Raw genomic sequence first — 10,925 nt, forward strand, 5'->3', positions numbered from 1 at the left:
GATCTCAGGAGTTCGAGGCTACAGTGAGCCATAATTGTGCCACTGCACTCTAGCCTGGGTGATGGAGCAAGAACTTGTCTCTCTCTTTTCTTTTTTCAAGACAAGTCTCTCTCTGTCCCAGGCTGGAGTACAGTGGCACAATTACAGCTCACTGCCACCTCAACTTCCTGGGCTCAAGGAAATCCTCTCACCTCAGCCTCCTGAGTAGGTGGGACTACTGGCATGCACCAATGCACTCATGCTCGGCTGATTTTTTTTTTTTTTTTTTTTAGAGATGGGGATCTTGCTATGTCGCTCAGACTCTTGTCTCTTAAAAAAAGAAAAGGAAATGGCTCTGCAGTGATTTGGAGGTGAGACAGGCACACAGAGTCAAATCCTCTTGCCACAACTGTGAACCTGAAAGGCCATCCTGTTGTTATAAGTACAATTTTGATGCCACAAAAGAAATAGCACTCGAAAATAAGTCCTCTCAGCAGGGCAGTTGACTGCTACAGAAGGATGCAGCAGCAAGGATCAAACAATGGCGGCCCATGCTTGGACAAGTGGGGAAGAGGTTCTTATGCCAGACGGGGGTCATCCCTACTGCTGTGTCATCCCCTGTTGGCTAGGGTTAGACCGCACAAGCTAGACTAATTCCGATTGGCTATTTTAAAAAGAGCAGGGGTCTGAGCCGGAGTGGCAGGGTGGGTGTTTTGGTGGGAAGGACGATTATGGGCGTGTCAGAGCAGGTGTCCAGGGGTGATCAGGTGGCCGGGATGAGTCAGGATGGAGCCAGGGGGAGGGGGAGCAGATGTGAACTACTGATGAACCAGTGGAGAAGGTTGTTTACTGGAATTACAAGGAAGTTAAAATTTAAAATAGAGAATTAAAGATTAAGACAGCTGAGCATACTGACATATTGATTCTTTGAAGATAAACTTGGGGTTCACTGAAACACTGTCCAGGGTTCAAATCCCCTCTGTAGCAGGCATGTGTTTAGCCCTTTGAGCCAAGACTGTGTGCTGGAATGCAACTGGTGGAGACGAGGGGTGCATGCCCCGACCACCCAGCCCCTGTAGACCCCAGCTGTCCCCTCCATGTCAGACAGCACATCACGCCATCCTCCTGGAGGCTCCAGGTCCTTCCAGCGTCCTCACATCCACCCAACCCTGACCCAGGCTCCTCCCCCTGGCTTCTGCTGAAAGCGCCCATTCATTCTTCACCACCTGAGTATCAGCCAAGATGCTTCTGGCTGTAAGTAACAGAAAAGCCACTCAAAGTGGCTTAACCAACAGGAGCTTTTTATTACTTCTATTTATTTAACACCAACATCACCAGACATCTGTGTAGGCACATTTCTAAGGGTTTTGCAAATAACTCACTTTGATTCTCATAACAACCCTATGAGGCAGGTGCTATTGTTATGCATTTTACAGATGAAGACGTTGAAGTAGCTGGTTTAAGGTCACAGTCTTGCTTAACAAGCTCTAGGGAGGTTGAATACATCCAGGGCAGGTCCAGCAGTTTAGTACATTATCTTGGGCCCAGTTTTTGCTCCTCATTCCACTCTGCTATTCTCAGTCTGTCAGCCATGTTTTTCTTAATGGTCGCAAAGTGGTTGCCACATCACACGCTCACACCATAATATCCAAAAGCAGGAAGGGAAGGCTCATCTCCCAGCATATGGCTCCCTTTTTACCAGGGAGTGAAATCTTTCCTGGACCCCTTCTAGCTGATATCTTTTTATGGTTTATTGACTGAAATTGGGTCACAAGCATACATTTAAGCCAATCACTGGCAAAAGGGAGCAATGGACTTTCATGATCAGCTTTGACAATCATGTGTGGCCTCCCTTCCCTGAGCCTCCCCACCAGAAGAAGGGATCTTGTCTGCTGGCTGGGGGACCAGCAGTGGCTGTCACAAACCAGCTTCCCAAAGGGCCAAACCCTTCTGTTTCACAACATTTCGAATCAGTCAGGGGCCCTCAAACAAATGTTTAGCAGAGTCAAAAATGGCTTATCCACCTGCATGGGCAACTAATGGTATATTTGGGAGAAATTTAATTAGAGTGACTTGGCTGTAGCACAGGCCTGGCTCCAGAGCCAGGTTCCGAGTCCCCTCCCACCTGTTAAACTGCCACTGTTCGTCACGACTCAGCCCACAGTCCCTTTCAGCCCCTTGCTTCCTCCCACCTGGCCCACCATGGCATGTATTTACCTTGGGTGTTCGCCTCCTGAATCCTGGTAAGTGGGTTATATGTCTGTCTCCTCTACCACCCTCCTCAGTGGGGTACTTAGATGCAGGAATGTGTCTCATTGATCCTGGTGTCCACGGAAACTGGTGTGGGCGCACAGAATAACAGCAATGGCTGAGAGGGCTTTACCCAGTGCCAGGCACTGGGGTTTATAGTTATTGACTCTTTGGATCTTCCTAAGGACCTGAGAGTGTGTGGCAGAGGCTGCTCTCAGTCACTGATGTCCTCTCCCACCCTCTCCCTGGGCATACCACTGGGCCATGTCCCCTGGCCTTGCTTGCAGCTAGGTGTACCTGTGTAACCCCCTTGTCACCAAAGGAAGCTGAGTGGGAGGGATGTGAGCATGGCTGGTCAGGCCTTCAGAAAAGCGTCCCATGTGCCTCTAGCAGGGCCCTGGCTGTGGAGACCACAGGGACCATGGGGACAACAATGGGAGGGTCCCTGGGGATGGTGGAGCAACAAGACAGAAAGAGCCTGGGCCCCTCCGTCACTGCTGGGTGGGGAGCTGCCTGCTGCTGTAGGCTGCCCTGTGCCAAAACGGTAGTGCCAAAAGCTGTGGCTGGGCTTGAGCCAATGCAGTCCATGTGCCGTGGGCCTGGGACGCAGCTCAGCCCACCCTGGCTGGTGCAGGTGGAGGCTGCGAACATCTCCCACAGGATTGTCCCCCAAAGCAAGGGGTGGTGGGGGTTGAGTAACTTGCCTGGGGTCACACAGCCAGTAAGTGGCTATGCCAGCTGACCCAGGCAGTGGGGATGTGGTGCTCTGTACCCTCAGCAGGCTCTGATAGAGGCAGAAGCAAAGAGGTGGGCAGTCAGGACCTGTGGGTTGCATATGAGGTGGGGAGGAGACTCGGAGAAGAGCAAGGTCAGAAACTGAAGCTGAAGTCAAACCTGTGCTCGGAAAACACCCACAGGAAGGAGCAGGAAGGAGAAATGAAGGCTGAGGAGGAGGTGCTGTAGTCGGTGAGGGCCAGGGAGGCCAAGGGAGGGGAGAAAGGTGTCTTGAGTCAGCTGTTCCAAGAGGCTGGGCCTCATGGAGCCTAGAGGGTCCCTGGGTGTGGCAACCTGAGTGGGGGTCTGTACAGGTATGAATGTCACCTACAGAACCCATGCCCATAGGACTCAGGGACCCTGGGTGGGCATCCGGCCCAGCCCCTACTGAGGCTGGGAGGTGTTAAGTGGCCTGCCAAAAATCCTGGTGTGTTTTTTTTCCTTTTAACTCCAGAAGATGCTTTGTGTGGTAAACATCAGCTCCAGAATCACATCTGGAGCCCAGAAAACCCAGGGCACCCCCGCTAGTCCCCCAGCTCGCCCTGGCGTCACTGTGCTATTATTTTAAGTATCGTGCTCACCGGGAAATACTGCCAGCATGTAAAAGACTGTGTTAATTAATTAACCAGGCACTTCATTGCGAGTCAATGGCGTAATTGTTGTTCGTGGTGGATAAATACTAATTGAATATTAAGAACATATTTGTGCAGAAGGAGCCGCTTCGGGAGCCAGCCATGCCCTTTGTCAGCCAGATGTTTGGACTCGTTATGGAGGCTGAGTCATCATCGGGGCTGCCTGGCATTTGGGCTCCGCTATTCCGTGTCTGAGAAGGCAGGCAGGCCGCCCGCACAAGGACTGCCTGGGCCGTGAAAGGTGAGGAATCTCTGCAGACAGACCCAGACTGGAGATAGGGGCTGTATTAAGCAGATGACAAGTATGTGTTAAGCTTTGGCTTAGGCATTCCAGGTGCGATTTTAAAACCTTCATACAGCTGGCTTCGTCCTGGCCAGGGAGGCAGGCAGGGTGGGGGTGTTGACTCCATCTTACAGGTGGGGGAGCGGAGGCTCCGTGAGTGAGGCCGGTGACTTGCTCAGGATCACAGAGCCAGCCTCCCTGCTCCTGCTGTGACAAGGGGTGACACTGGTTCACCTAGCTGCAAGGGAGGCCAGGAGACGTGGCCCAGTGGTGTGCCTGGGGAGAGGGTAGGAGAGGACATCCATGGCTGAGAGCGGCCTCTGCTACATACCCTCAGGTTCGTAGGAAGATCCAGTGCATAAATAAATATAAACCCCAGTGCCTGGCACCGGGTAAAGCCCTCTGAGCCACTGCTGTTATTCTGTGTGCCCACCCCAGGTTCCATGGACACCCAGGCAGGCAGCTCAGGCTTGGGCTCCCAGACCTCAGGTCAGCCACCAGAGGTGACCCTCTTCCCCTGGTTCTCCGGAGTCCCTGTGTCCCAGGCCTGACTGGTGCCCAGGAGTCAGAGCCTTCCCGGGGTTTCTAGCTCTCATGATGGCCCCGCCCTGTCAAGGCAGTGTGAGGCTACGTAGCTGGGAATGCAGGCTCTGCAGCCAGAATTCTTAGATGAAGAGCTCAGCACAGCCTCCTACGTGCTGAGAAATCTTGAGCAAATTACTTAAACTCTCTGTGCCTTGGTTTCTGCACTAAAATGGAGACAATGAGACGGCTCACAAGCAGGACAGTGGATGGCTCCCACTATGTGGAAAGAACACAGGCTGTCCTCTTGGCCGGGTGCCCCTGTGCAGTGAACAACCTGCCTGACTGTACATGGCAGCCCTGTCCAGAGGGTTGTAATGAGAGGAAGCAAAATATAACACAGTAAACGCCCAAGGCACGTTAATCATCTTCCACAGTTTTCTGATCCCATTTCCCTTAGGAGGGGGCATGACTTTGCTACCACCCACCAGCTGCCAGCCCTTTTAGAAGGGCTGATAAGACACGTAGACCAGGAACACGAGAGGAGATGGCTCCTGTCACAGCAGCAATGGCAACGGAATCTGCAGAGCCAGATAGCAAAGTGTCTGCCGAAAGCCCCGGCCCTGAAGCCATCAGAGCGGCTGAAGTCAGACCTTGCCACCGCCCCCTCCCCTCCAGCCTCTTAGTCACTGGGTCCTGCAGGGAACTAGCTCACAACTGTGTCCAACTCTTAGTTGGGTCTCCTCAGAGGCAGGCCTTGTGACAAGAATTCAGATCCAATTGGATTCCAGTTTAATTGGTGGATGTGGGGAAGGAGACAAGAGGGAAGGCAGCTGCCGCAGGCAAGCGGAGTGCAATGCGGCTGGGAATGCTGGGAGGCGGCCAGGACATGCCCCACAGTTACCGCGCCCAGGGCCTCCCAGCTCCCAGCTGCTGGGGCTGCCGCGTGGGAGGGCAGTGCAGACTCCCGACACCGCACTCTGTGAGTCGGAGCGCCTGGAAGGCGAGCGGGTGGGCACGGAGTGGAAGAAGGGTGGAGGGGACATGGGCAGCACTGATGGGGTCCACTCCACCACGAAGCACCTTCCTGTTCCTGGCTCATGGGTGAGGGGCTCTTCCGGCAGGGAAACTGGAAGTGGAGGTGGGGCCTGAGTCATCAGGCCGGTCCTTGCCAGGTGCCCGGGGCCGTTGTCTGATGTCCTACGGTTGTTATGAGTTCTGCCTGAGGGGAGGGAGGTTGGTTCTCTCCCACCGTCACAGAGCTTGCAAGTACAGAGGCGTGTGGACCAGTGCCATTGTTCTGCAATGGCCACCCTGTTGAAAAGCCACTTGGCTCAAAAGGGTCTACAGGGTGCAGCCTCTGTCCCCCGCCTGTCCTGCAGCCCTCTACTTCCCACCTCTGCAGACACTAGGACCACCTCCGGGGTAAGGGGGCACCACGTGGGCCCTCCTAGCTTAACTCAGACCAGCAGCTGGGGGATGGAGGCTCTGGTCTCAGGTCGATGCCCAGTGCCTTTCTCCCGCTGCAAGGCACTCCTGAGTCTGCTGTGCAGCCGGGCAACCTGGTCTAACCTCGCCCTGCCTGTTATTCATCAGGGGCTGGGCAAACCCCCAGCAGCTTCCCTCACAGATTCCCGCAGGGGCATCACCAGCTGGCCAGGCCCCCTCCATGCAGGAGGGAGGAGGGATGGAAAGGGAGGTGGCTGCAGGAGCTCCAGACTGAGGAGGGAGGCAGAGCCCTTGAGGATGTCCTGTCTGCTGGGCCACCCGGTCCTCAGGGAGCTTCCCTGTGCTCAGTGCCAGCTGGAGGCAGCTCTGCGTTCTCCACCTTCCTGACAAGGTTGCTGAGGAGGAGCAAGTGCACACCCATCCTCAGGAATACCAGACAGATGCTGGGAACCTGAGGTGGGGTGTGAGGGAGAGCTCTGTGCCCTCCTTCTGCAGGGGACGAGCAAGGAGCAACAGAACCCTCTCTGTTGCTCCAATCACGGCCCATCTCACAGGGTGGGGAGCTGAATGAGGCTCCCATCTCCTTATCGTCCCTTGGGGTGACCTCACATAGCTCAGACAGCCCTTGGGCCAGCCGAGCAATTTATGGATGATGCCCAGGAAGGGTCCCTTCCTAGGTGCCTCATGGAAGAGGCTCAAGCCCAGGTCTGCACAGCCTGGGGAGGGGGGTGGGCCTCTGCCTGTCCTACGGCAAGAAGGCAAGTGGGAGAGGCTAGAACTGCCTGGGAGTATTGAGTATTGAGCCCTCAGGCATGTCAGGGTACCCCCTCGCCCCAAAATGTCAGCCTGCATCCCAGGCCCCCTCAGGTACCAGCAACTCTCTCCTGGGAAGCAGATGACATCAGAAGTGCCCCAGGAAGCCACCGCCCCCGGGGTGACAGACGGGACTATTTATACGGAGGAAGCAGGCCTGTCACCTCCAGCTCCAAGTTGCCTCCTGCTTCCCCGCTCCCTCTCTGCCGCTGCCTATATTAGGAGCTTGGCAGATGGAAGGAGCCGGGACCTTCCCCCACGCCCCAGGCTCCCTGCACGTGCCAGTGCCACCCTGAGCTAGCAGGGGCCTGGCCCACCCTTCCTGGGCTGCCTGTCCCTGCCTCCGACCCAGTAGGTAAGGACCCAGAGCTGGCTGACTCTAGGGGACAGGCCAGAGGGATCCACAGAGGAAGAGGGCAGAGAGGGTGGGATGAGGGCTGGAAGACAGGGAGGAAGGAAGGGGCGGAGGAAACAGTGTGGAAACCCCAGGAGATGAATGAGCAAGGAGGGGAGGCAGGTCCGAGAGAGAGGAGTGGGGCAGAAGGAAGAACTGGGGGTCTGGGGGCCCCCCAACAATGTGTGTGTGCAAATTAGGAAAAGGCGCCCTCTGCAGGCTGATGAATTAGAAGCACGCATAAGTCAGGGGTGCCTCTGTGTGAGGAAAGGTGCCCTTCTTCCTGGAGGACCTGGCCGCATGCCCGGTCACGGAGCCTGGGGAGCAGGGCATGGGTCTGCCTGTCGCCCCTGCTTTCTGTCATGACCTGCACTGCTGTGTCTGGCAGCCCTGCAGCCCTGCTCCCGAGGCCCCAGCAGGAAGTGTGGCTGAGGAAGACAAGCCTGCCTTGGGGCCTGATCTCCAGGCTGGGGGCCACTGTAGGTCAACCCCAGTGCTCTGCCAGGTTCTGACCCACCAAGAGGCAGTTGGTTTAATGATGCTGGAATCAGATCCCAGCCTCATTAGGAAAGTGCACAGCGTGCTGACCCAGCCAGGCAGAGAGCCCACAGGCAACGACCTGTGAAGCTCTAGCCTGATCCCCCACGGGGTGACAGTCCAGACCTCCCGCCCAAATCTGCCTCGGTGGCTGCTGCTGATGTCTCCCAGCAGCCCCGGAGGGAGGATAAGCACCTGGCTCAGCATCCCAAGCCTGTCTGGGGCCCACCCTCCATCCCCCATGTCTTCCTACACCCAAGCAGATGGGGCCTCTCACCATCACGAGAGCGGGGTCCTTCGGCTTTGATTCCTGGTTGTGTTCTGTGGCTTTGGCACTCAGGAGGTGTCAGAGACTGAAGTGCAATTTGCATTTTAATAAAGAAAGTTGTATTTCAGTCATTTGCATTTAAATAAGGTGCTGCTTCCTCCCTCCTTTCCTCCCCTGCTGGTGGTGGCACCTTTGGGAGAAGAAGAATCCCCAGACCTTCCCTTCCCTGAACTCCTCATCCAGCCAGCCTCAGTGGGGGGTGATGGGGGGGAAGGGAATCCGCCCTCCTACTCCCAGGACTCCATCTCTCCCTGCAAAGCTCTTTTGCACAGTCACACACACACACACACACACACAGGAATGAACATTCACACACATCACATGCACATGTATACACAGTGCACATGTGCACACGCACGCATAAGCACATACAAACACACAGCCACCAAAGGCAACAAGATGTCCCGCTTGCCTGGTGCTCCCTCAGCTACCCAACCCCTGATCAACAGCCTCAAGGGGCTTAGGCCTGGGTGGTAACTCCCTTGGACCCACTGCATCCAATTTTTGCTGGGTCCTTTCTCTGGACTCCAGTGGGGGCCCATATTAGACGGGGGGCTGGGGAAGGCCAGTGGTCCAGCATGAACCCTGTGTCCCTAGAAGCCCCCTCCTCGCCCTGGCTGGACTCCGGGGGTGCAGGTCTGCATACCGAAGCCACCTGAGCTCAGGGCTGCCAGCTTCCTTCTTCCTCTACCAACATTTTTTACCCAGCTCTGGCTTACTGGTGGTTTCCAAGTGGCTGCCAGCTTGCTTTCCTGGCTAAAGCTCTGTCTCCTGAATCAGCACCGCCTTCATCTCCCTCCAACGTCTGCAGACTCTCCACACTTGTAGTTTCTTCAAGACAGCGCTCTCTTTACTCTTTTTTTCCCCGAGATGGAGTCTACGCCTCCTCTTCATCCCTGCTCCCCTTCTGCGGGGCGGTGCTGTGCAGCACAGACCCACATCCCGCACTCCTGGCGCTGGTCCTTACAGCTCAGTTTCTCCACCTCTACATGAGACAACCGTGCCAGCTCCTTGACTTGTGGGGATTAACCAGTCACAGAGTCACATGTTTGGCACATGGTAGAGGCTCAATAAATGAAGGCTGGTGTCCCCGAAGAGCCCCACCCAAAATTCACACAGCCTGATCACACTGGGCATAGAAAGATGGCACCTGTAGAACATCAGGACCTCCACAAGTCGGTTTAAGCGGATTCTGTGTCATCTGGCTCAGTCCAGCAGGATGTTACCATAGCCTGGCACACAGTGAGAAGGCCTGGGTGCCGTGTCACCTCACGTCTCGGAGCCGTGGATTCTCCATCTGTAAAGTGGGTGGGATAACATCCACCTCACTTCTCTCAAAGGGCAGTGGAAGAAGCCAGTGAGCTGCAGGGCACTGGGAAGCTGCAAGGCAGGAGGATAGGCCCCTGGCCGGCTGGAGACCCCACCCCAGAACCACAGGCATTTCTCTTTCCAGCAGGCAGGAATCCCAGCTCCCCAGTCTCAGCGTACCTGCGCGGACAGCACCCCTGTCCTCACAGCCAAACCCAGGAAGCCAAGCTACTGTCCATTTACAGATGAGGAAACAGACTCCAAAGTCATTCCACCACCTCAGCCCCCTGGCAGGACGTGGAGAAGGCTGGAAGTCGTGTCCACATGAGAGAACGTGGTGGTGACAAGCCCTGGGGCATTTGGATATAGGGCATTCCTGGCCAGGGCCCGGAGGCAGGAGCATGCCGCCTGTGCAGGGACAAGGAGGCTGCCAAGAGGCCATCTTCTGCCCTGGGGCGCTGATGAGGCTGGTGGCCTCTGGTGAGGTTGTCCCCTGTTTTCTGAGTGGGCTGTGATGGGCAAAAGGTAGGAAAGCAGGGTCTGGGGCAAGAGGCACCCAGGGGAACGGAGAGGCCAACCTAGGACTCCCCAACCAGGAAGGGCAAGGAAGCTGGCCCCTGGGATGCGGTCTCCAGGAAGAAACAGGGAAACTCAGCCTTCAGGGCAGCAGGCCAGAACTTGGCCAGTGGAGCCAGGTTTGCCCCAGGCCCTCAGGTCTCTTCCTAACGATTTGTCCCCAGATGCCTTCCTGGCATTGCCATCCCCACAAATGCTTCTGGACTCATAAGGTAAGGTCTTGGAAACATCTCCTCCCATGTCCTCTGCCCCCCAGAATGTCCACGCAGGTGTGTCCCCCAGCCCAGCCTGGATGGACAGTGCTTCCTTCCCCATTTGCAGCCCCTGCCTGTGGTCCAGCCCTGGCCAGCCTGCCGAGAGCGAGTGGAGGCCCTGTTGCCTTAGCATTCCCAGAAATGTGTAGAGGGAGAGCTGCCTGGGGGCGCCTTTGCCTTCCTGGCTGAGGGGCCAGAGCCATGGACAAAAGCCCAGCACTTTGACAAAATCGGTATTGTTTATTGCCCACCCACTGTGCCCCAGGCCATGAACCAAGCATACTGTCTTACCTTCATAACAATGATATGAAGCAGGTGTGATTGTGTCCCATCTTGCAGATGAGGAAACGGAGGCTCTGGGAGGTCATAGGAAGCGCCCAAAGCTCCACATTGAGCATGTGATGGAGCCAGCTTCAATCCCAGGCCAGCTGGACACAGGCTCTGCCCTCGCTGCTGAGCTGAGTGAGTTCTGAGCGGCTCCCTCCCGCCCCTTCCCCCGCCCTTCCTCCCACTGCCTGTTGATTGAGCTCCCCATTTGTGTCGGGCCCTCTCTGCACAGAGTACACATTGTAGAATGGAAGCCTATGGACCCCTTCTCAGAATAACATTTTTAAGTCCACAAAATAAAATAGCTAAGATTCAAAGGAAAACAATTATATTAAAATGCAGCTATCAAAATATTAGGGAAAAATTGCACTGGAGCAATATACGTGCCTCTTTATTAACGCACTGAGATTGAGATTGAGCAGTGGGGCTGTCTAAAACCACATCCTCTCAAAGTAAGCTTGAGCACGAGTGAGACTTCAAGGCTTCTGCTGCAATTATA

At 55.6% G+C, this 10,925-nt stretch overlaps 2 long non-coding RNA genes across 2 annotated transcripts; both read right to left on the minus strand.

Moving 5' to 3' along the window:
- Positions 1-393: 393 nt before the first annotated feature.
- On the minus strand, positions 394-2,344 carry LOC119470186. Its single transcript, XR_005199057.1, has 2 exons — positions 2,197-2,344; positions 394-828 (listed from the first exon to the last, which is right to left on the minus strand). It is a non-coding gene; the product is annotated as an uncharacterized LOC119470186 (long non-coding RNA).
- A 2,069-nt stretch (positions 2,345-4,413) lies between these two features.
- Positions 4,414-10,547, minus strand: LOC108300021. The gene is made up of 3 exons (XR_001823214.2): positions 10,391-10,547; positions 8,681-9,258; positions 4,414-7,986 (listed from the first exon to the last, which is right to left on the minus strand). It is a non-coding gene; the product is annotated as an uncharacterized LOC108300021 (long non-coding RNA).
- Between the last annotated feature and the right edge of the window lie 378 nt (positions 10,548-10,925).

This window comes from Cebus imitator, unplaced genomic scaffold (assembly GCF_001604975.1).
Source record: "Cebus imitator isolate Cc_AM_T3 unplaced genomic scaffold, Cebus_imitator-1.0 Scaffold24, whole genome shotgun sequence".
Lineage (NCBI taxonomy): Eukaryota > Metazoa > Chordata > Mammalia > Primates > Cebidae > Cebus > Cebus imitator.